Genomic DNA, 9619 nt, shown 5'->3' with positions numbered 1-9619 from the left:
TATTTAATTGTACAAGAAACACACAGGAAATGACCAGCTTTAGGTGCACCCACAAAGGTACACAAATTTAGAACAACTGCAACGGAGACGATCTGGCACTCCAGCAGCCGGCGTTCCAGCACATGGATATGACTCTTTGTCTTCCCCCTCTGCAGCCTGCACCCCATGCCTTTTATTCATCGACTGCATGCGTACACAGGTGATTCCACTTCTCCATCAGTCTCCCCCAGAGATGGGCGGAGCACCAACCTGTCCAGGAACTCAGAGAGGGAGGGGAGACACACACAGACAACACAACCCATAACATGAGGAGCAAGAAGTGAGCAAATGAAGATGTCATTCTGGACCTCTTATTAATTCATAAGCTGCTAAACAGCTAGTTTTCTTCACATTATAGAATAGTTATAACATCACAGCACATCACAACCATAGACCGTTAAAATGAATGTATCCACTGTGATGTAAACTTTGGTTTGTTGCCTTTTTAAGCCTTTTGTTACCTGGAGCCACAGGTGACCATGTTTTGAGGAGAGAGAGGAGCTGAGGAGGAGTATTACATGAGAACCACAAAGTATGCTGGAGATGCTTATTATAATGCTGAAATGTATTTTTGAAATTCAACTTCTTCTTCTGTGACCATATTTGGAGGAGAGGGTGGAGCTAAAGAGGAGCAAGATGTTATCAAATGCCAAGTCATCAGACCAAACAGGAAATGCCCAAAGAGCTAAAGAGAGAAAACTACATCACACATCACAACCTTATTCTGCAAGAATATCTTATTTGAACTTAACTTATCTAAGCTTAACTTATCTAAACTTAACTTATCTAAACTTATTGTTGGAGCCATGGATTGGTATAATTGTCTTTGTGCTATTTATTTAAGGTTAAGGTAGTTTGTTATATATTGGTGTTTTGGGTTATTGATTATTATATCATTTATTAGGATTGTGTTGAGTGAGGGGATGTCGGGTCACATGGGTATGGGCAGAGATGTGTTGATTTAACTCACCTGTTCACCTTTTGTTCTCAGTGGAAGAGAGGGGGTGAGCTGGGTGGCCGTATTTTTTGTTGACCGCTATTGTTTCTAGTTCACTGTGATTATGAGTTAATGCACGTTATTATCATAGACTGTAAAAATAATGGACGGGACAAGGTCTCCGGTCTAGTGAAGCTTTTATTTTTAGAGCTCCCCCTGCTGACTGGCTGCAGTATAGGTCATAAACCCCGCCTCCTCAATGATAACAGATGGGATGTGGGTCAAACTGTAAAGCTAAAATACTTGTCACATAATTTTTTTCCAAACCTAAACTCTGCTGTGATCATTAGTTATTATCACCCTACATTGTGTTCAAGTGCTCATTTTTCTGTGAAGTTTGTTTTAAATAAGTTATTTGAGGTTGAAAAACTGGATTTTATGTCATATTTGACGATGATTGACAGCCGCCGATCTTGCGTAGCTCTCTTTGTGAATAACAAAAGTTACGTAGTGAAGGTTTTTCGTCTTTTTTGAGCTGGCAAAATGAGTTGTTCTGCAGTAAACTGTTCTAACCGACCTGTGGGAGATAAGGGATCTTTGCAGTTTTTTCGGTAAGTAAAAAAGTGATTTATGTGTCATTGGTTAAAGTCGTTGTCTAGCTAGCTAACACATAAGCAGTCTAAGGTTAGCTGAAATGTTGTAAAGCTAGGTTACTTATCCGGCATGATTTAGCTTTTTATTTTATTTTATTAAATGAGCAAACCTAATAACTGACATGCTATGTTTCTTGATATTGTTATGTCGTTATTATGATTGAAATTGTATTTAAAACCAAGAATCGTAATATAAAATCCGCTCATAGATGCGGTTCATTGACTGTACAGTTATTTTACAGCAAAAATAAATACGACTGGTAAAGTCTCAAAAGTATCAAGGGTAAAAACAAAGTCAAATAATTTAAATCTGGCCTGCATCATTACTAATGTGTACATTAAACCTACATTGTGTTCAAGTGCACTTATCACTCAGACTGTTTACAGTCTGAGTGATAAGTGATTAGTGATAAGTAATTGCCGAGAGTAACAGGTTTTACTTTCACCGTGCAGGCTGAAATTCATAGTACTATATACAAGGGTAGAATATTTCTCTATGTATCCAGATAAAACTAAAGGTAAGCTCTGATTCAATATAATTGTTACTGATTTAAGAGACTAACCGAAACGTGAACGTAAACATCAACAACCGGCGGCGGTGTTGTAATATTAACCGAGCATCATGCTGCTTAAACTGATAAATATTCTGCATTGTCTTCCACACACACCAATTCAACAGTCACAAGTTGATCATATTGTAAATTTAATGACACTCATAGAGAAATTGTTCTAAAAATTGACAAAACCTGACAAACATTGCAATGATTGTGACTGTGTATCTGTATTTAACACCTTTGAAAGGAAGGTGTTAATGCAGAAGACCAGTGTTACACACAACATGCTGCTGTTATTGTAGTTAGGAGGAGACATAGGCACAATAAAAGAAGACATAAAGATCGCGTTTTTCCCCACACATGTTAATATGTTTTAAATGGGATGCATTTATTTTTTATTTCGCTTCAATAATCGTTAACGAAGAGAAACACCATGATTAAATTATTAAATTACTATTGTTGCCTTTTTATAGCCAAAGAAAACTGAACATTCACAGCCTCTGTATTCAAAACAATTTCAACATAGACATTTATGTCGTCCTATTTCCCTCTTCTCACCAACATTATATTTTAAACTGGGGATTTCCTTTTTCTCGGGTCGTCTGTCTCTCCCCCAGCTCGCCCCCTCTAGTGCTCTCCTCTCCATAATGCTCTCGTCTCCTCCCTCTAAAGCTGCTTCTACTCTGTAGGACGCTCTGATTGGGGCACCTCACCAATAAAATACTATTTTATATTTTATAAGCAGTTTGCCACCACAATGCACTTTTACTCTCCAAAGGCATATGAGTATGTGCGTGACAACTTTAACAAAGCTTTAGCACACAGTCACACCATCCGCACAGCTGATCCAGGATTTACTGTAGCATCTTTTACAGCACTAAAAGGTCATGGTACAGGCAAACAGAGAGAAGGGAAAAGAAACAATCTGTGCTCTCAAATAACAAAGCAGTCTCAAATCTTTTTGAGGAATTACAGCGAAAAAAAAAATCTACTTTGCATACAGTACATCCTCTGATAAATAAAGTGAAGTACTTTGATTGCATTTCTGTGGTGTTCCTGTAGGTGACCATGATGCAGCCAGACTGAAGCAGCAGGTTGTGAAGGTGGACGCCATCATCTTGTCTTTGCAGTGCTGATTCTGAAGAGAACGCCTTCACATAGGACTCAAAGCTAAAATGATCTCTCATATGATTGGACTGTGTTATTGTAACCGCTATCAGCATCAAAGTAATTTTAGTAACAATTTATAATCCTTCTTAAAATGTAAGGAAGACTAGCAGAAGATTTTAACAGCCTCTATGGTTCTGCAAGAAGTTCATGTTTAAATTGTTCTTCTTTCTGTCTTCAAGGAAATCAATGCCCAAAGGAAACAGCAGTCCAGACTCTGATTCCAGCTCCGGTGAGGTTCTGCACACAAATTGGCTGTCTGATTATATGAGAATATTTAAGATTAGTTTAATTTATCAGGCTGGCCCATGTGATGACAGTTTAAAATAATTTTCAATAGAAAGTGGCAGGAACACTTTTGTCTTCAAACATAAATTCATAAAGCTGATCATATTATTGGATTCATCCTGTCTTATTATATATTTTGTTTTTCCTCATAAATAGTTCTCCTGTCTTAAAAACAAACTTTAGAACCTGAAGTTTAGCACAACCCGAGGACAGATCTGATTTCAGGTCTGAGGCAGAAACATCACAGTAAAATTCATTATACTTTACATTTAACTCTTTGATTGTTTTTCTCTATTACAGAAGATGCTCTCAGATTCAGATCCATCAGCAACCCCTGACAACATGGAGGACTCATCCCCTGAGCGTTTCCTGTCCTCTCTTGATGGTCTTCTTCTCTTCAGTTATTAACTCTTGAAAACAGCAGCACAACATGCCAGACTGTTTGACAAGTCTGTAATTGAATAAATTGAAATGGAATCTCATACGTATCTTGCTATGCTTATTGGCTTTAAATGTTTAATATTAAATAAGTTTGAAGGCCATTTATCTCAGACGAGACCAGCTGTAACAAGCTGAGCTCGTCTGTTAGCTTTGCTGTTGTCTTAGCTGTTGTTGGTGAGAAGAAATGAATGTCAGTTCAAGGCCTTTTCAAATGTGCGCTATAAACTTAACTGCTAAATTATTTTACTGTGACCAACACATTGTAGTGCTCCAGTTAATCAGAGATAGTCAATTCAGATTTTTAAAAAGTTTATTTAAACATTTTATGAAAAAAAACCTTCAATAAACAACCCCTGGCTTCATTAACCATGTGGAAAATAAGAAAGGGAGACCATCAGGTCAAACTGCTGGGACATAGGAGAAAGTATAAAAAATAATTTAACAAAGAAATCCCAAGAAAAATCAAATAAAGTATAGAGATCCTGGATGATTGTTTGACTGTTAAACTATGATGAAAAAGCAAATCCAACACAACCCTCCAGCATCTGGCCTTTCAAACACAGACCTTACTGTTCATTTAAATATATTAGAAAAGCGGACATGAATCACATTGCAGACTATCAGTTTCTAACAAAATACAACATATCTTACCACCTGTAGCCTACCATCTGTGGTGCTAACCTATCTTAAATATAGAACGATTTCGGCAAAAACAGAGGACCCAGCAGCCCACGTATTTTCAATAATGATCAAAATAGCGGGATTTTTTAAAACACAGTGTGTTTAAATATTAGACTTTCAATACGGTGGTTTGTTGTACACATTTCTTCAATGTAGACCGGCAGAGCGCTTTCGGCGTAGCTGGGCTGCGTAAGTCATCAGGGCAGTATGCTAAGTGGGCGGGGCGTGTTACCAGGGCTCCTGCCCCCGGACTCTACTGCGCAGACTCTGGCTCCAAATGACATCAAAATCGCAAAATGGAAGCGCCCCTAAGCGGCATATTTTGGCTTCAAGAACGTTGAGTGGGAACAGCTACAGTGCGCGCCCACTGGTTATTATAAGTTAATTTGATTATCTTTTTTACGTTAATAAAAAAGTCAAGCTTAACTTATCTAAACTTATCTAAACTTAACTTATCTAAACTTATCTAAACTTAACTTATCTAAACTTATCTAAGCTTAACTTATCTAAACTTATCTAAGCTTAACTTATATAAGCTTAACTTATCTAAACTTAACTTATCTAAACTTATCTAAGCTTAACTTATCTAAGCTTAACTTATCTAAACTTAACTTATCTAAACTTATCTAAGCTTAATTTATCTAAACTTATCTAAGCTTCATTTATCTAAACTTAACTTATCTAAACTTATCTAAACTTGACTTATCTAAACTTATCTAAGCTTAACTTATCTAAACTTATCTAAACTTAACTTATCTAAACTTATCTAAACTTAACTTATTTTATTCTATCTTATATTCTACTCAACACAGGAGCTTATCTCTAGTGAGGACGCTTCCGTGGAGGCTCTCCTTCCGCCCATGCAGCCGGTCTCTTCTGATGATGCCTAACAGAGGAGGGAGAGGAGGAGGGAGGGGCGGAGGGAGAGAAGGAGGGGGGTGGAGGGGAGGGATAGAAGGAGGGAGAGAAGGAGGGAGTGGAGGAGGGAGAGGAGGAGGTAGAGGAGGAGGGAGAGAAGGAGGGAGTGGAGGAGGGGAGGAGGAAGAGGAGTGAAGGAGGAAGATAAGGAAGATGAGGAAGAAGAGGAGGAGCTCACTTGAAGGTCAAAGATCAAGCAGTTAGAGGGACAGGCAGGAGGAGACACAGAAGGGGACCTGGGTGGAGACGGTTCTGGAGAACTGGCCCTCCGCAGGATGAGCCTCAGACTGGTCTGATCCAGGTCGTGGACAGTCCAGTGGGAGCACTAAAGGCAGAAACAAACTAACATTTCAACATTTAAAGTCTGAAGTTATAAAGAACATTCAATAAGTGTTCCTTTAAGTCATTCAAACAAACACATTTCTACAAGTATTTGCTGCAATTCATATTTGTATTGGTTTGTCGGCAGGCTGTCAGCCTATATGTTTGTTGTTTGGTGTGATGTGCTTCACAAAGTGCACACTTACAAAGATTGATTTTGGATAGAAAATGAATTATCTGAACCAAACTTCTTTCACAGTTTCTTCCACAACACAATATTAATAAAAGCATTGAGGTTTTTAACCAGTAAAAAGATAAGTAAACATAAATATTTAGTTTGTAAAAAGATCATGACAGAATCAGCTGTTAAAATGATCAAGGGTTTAAAGAAAGTTCATATGTAACTTTTGAATATGTTTCATATTTGAGTTTCCATATAGAACTTTAAATAGCCTCTGAATAAAGGTCAGATAACTACAAACAAGACTCAAAACTTCAAGTTGTTAAGGATCAGTGATTTACTTTAGGGTTTAAAAAAAGATTTCAATCATTCTTCAGATCAAATACAAACTAATTGTTGAGTTAAAAGGAAACAAGTGAATAATTACCTCTGCAGGAGAGGAAGGAGAGCGAGGAGGAGTTACAGGCGGGGACCTCGGTAATGAACCTCCTGAAGAGCTGGCTGAAGATGGGATCCTCCTCAGGATCACCCTCGGGCTGGACCAGTCCGGGTCCTGGACAAGGGTGTAGACCATCCGGAATTGCTGGAATTGTCTAAAAGACAGAAACAATCCCAAAATGTAAACCTCTGATAAATTGAAGAATATGTTTTCTAAAAAATAAAGTCCTCACATTCTCACACTATAAAGTTATGACCAACAATCAATAATTATTCATTAAATTATTAAAAGTCTCATTTCTATGAGTATTTACAGTAGAAAGTATTTTGTTAATATCTATATATTGTTGGTTTAATGTGTTATTAAAGTTTACACTCACATAGATTCATTCAGGATCAAACTTAAAGTTCCTGAACCAAACTACTTTCACTGTTTCTTTCTCAACACAATATAAATGAAATAGACTATTTGAGTTTTAAAACAGTTAAAGGTGTGACAGAAAGTCATTTAGTTTTTATAAAGATCACGACAGAAGCAGCTGCCAACATTATTATGTTTTAATATTTAATTTATTACATGTTTTCATATCTGTTTGTGATAAAAAGGTGAACGGTCTTAAAAACCTCTGAGTCCATGTTATCTTATTGAACTTTGAGAGTGTGATTGTGTCAATCTAGTTTTATTCAAATCATCAATCTTACGTCCTGCATGCTCAAATACTCTGAAGATCTTTTGTGAAGAAATCCTCGAAAATATGAAATTTTAATCCACTTTGGATATTTTCTGCTGTCTCTGAGTTTGTTTTTGTTTGAATAAATTCATTTTCGTATCTGGTCTATCACCATGGCAACCTGCAGCAGGTTACTATGGAGATTTAAAATGCTGTTTACTTTTTAAATATAGCTAACATTATTTTAAAAGTGTATTTAAGCTACAACATGTAAATTTAAAATGAGCTAGGCTTCTCCTAGACAGAAATAACAGAAATAAAGTTCATAAATTAAGACCCTAACGATGAGAAAATAATAAAGGATGAAAATTGAGACAAACGCACATCATGCCAACATCTGGGGCAAAGTTAGCCGACTTTCATTAGTTATTTTTTTGTTGTCTATTTGAATTTGACCTGGTCTGAAGTGTAGGCCTTAAATTAAATTGTGTTACTATTTTGTGTTGTTTACAGTTACTGTTTGTGTCAAACGTCTGTCATGTGTAGACTAATGTGAGTTTTAAATGTCATTTAATAAACTTTAATCAATCATCGTTTAATTTCAAAGTTCCGATTGTGTCGACAGTAACACAGGACGTTTTATTTAAAGAATCAATCTTACGTCGTCCATGTTGACACTCTTGAGCTTCGTGATGATGTTCAGTCGATGTTTGGAGAACAAAAAGTCCTTGATGAAGATCTGTCCAAGAAATCCTCCAAAATGTGTGACTATTTGCTGCTGTCTCTCAGTGAGATTTGTTTCAAAGTACTTTGACTTTGTTTTTGTTCGAATTACTAAATTTTTTAATCGTCTCCTAGCAACCTGGGTTACTATGGAGATTTGAAGTATGCCTACACATTATTTATTTGAATGTAGGCTATTTACATCTTTTTTTTAAATATATAAAACTGGAACTTATTTTTAGCCAATTTTTTTTTTTTTGTCAAATCATTTCCCACCCAATCTTTTAGTCTTTAAATTGAGCCTGCAGATAGGGACTTCTGAAAATGTAAAACACAGTTTTTCTCGATTTTATCTGATTAACTCCCTTTTAAAAAAAGGACACCAGATGGCGCTGTTCTTCAAGTGGTTGAAGTATCTGTGAGCTCTGTGCTCCATCCTCATAATATTTATATTTAAAGGCTGACCAAACCACATGTTTTTACAATCCCCTCTACTTATCTTTGTGTGGTAGGCCTATTTGAACCTTTCTTGCTTTGATAAAGATGTGGCTGCCACTGTGATTTCTAAGGCTCTTTTTTTACAGACAATCTAAAGCCTCACTTAAAGTAAAATGCACAAGTAACACATCTAAAGTGTTATCTCCTTTACAACAAAAACATACCAAAATGTTTTTAAAGAGCAAGCACTTAATAGTCTTTGGTTTGGTAAACTACATTACAATATATTCAAAATGGTAAATGGACTGACCTCACATAGCTCTTGTCTAGTCTTCTGACGAAAACAAACTGCATGTAGCCTATAACAGTGTTTCTCAAATGGGGGTACGCGTACCCCTAGGGGAACGTGGGAGTACTGTAGGGGGTACATGACAAATGTCATAAAAAAAAAAGTTGCATCACAGCAAACTATTGGTGTATGGAATAACGATCTTAGATCGTGAAGGATTTAAACGTGTTGAAAATCTGCCAAAACAGGGAGATCGTAGAACAGAGCTAATGTGTTAATTTTGATGATGCAGTTTATGCTCCTACACAGACATGTCTCCCCCTCCCCTTCTGCTCGGCAGCAGAGTGGGATGCATTGCCCGAAAACAAAACTTAAGAGTTAGACTGTAAAGACAACTCCAACCCGACAGGATGCAATAAACAGTTATCTTAAGAGTTTGCAAAATTAAGGTTTGATCTTCGGGCAGCGAGCCGGAGAGACGTTAACAGTCTGCTGAGAGTCAGACAGAGTGGAGCTCAGACAGACAGTCTGTGAGTTTATTAAATCCATTTCAACAACAGTTGATAGGAATTTGTCTTGTAATTTTAATATTTTTAACTGGCGGAAATGGGCTTCCATAGCCTGATTGGATTGAATATTAGATTTCACTATGCACTTTTTATCTAAGTTTATGGCACCATTAGTAAAGGAATTCAACCAACCAGGGCTCTCCAATTATTAAAGCCCCACAATGGCTATTTAGTTTTTAACCCTAAAATTGATGCTCCTAGTCTAACATATATAATTATTTTCCAACAATGGGAAAAAAAAACCTAAACTGTAGGCTATTTGATTAGCTGTAGCCTACTCCCCCCCCCCCCCCCCCCCCCCACACACACAC

Source organism: Labrus bergylta, chromosome 11 (assembly GCF_963930695.1).
Source record: "Labrus bergylta chromosome 11, fLabBer1.1, whole genome shotgun sequence".
Lineage (NCBI taxonomy): Eukaryota > Metazoa > Chordata > Actinopteri > Labriformes > Labridae > Labrus > Labrus bergylta.
Note: the sequence above shows the minus strand (reverse complement) of the source record.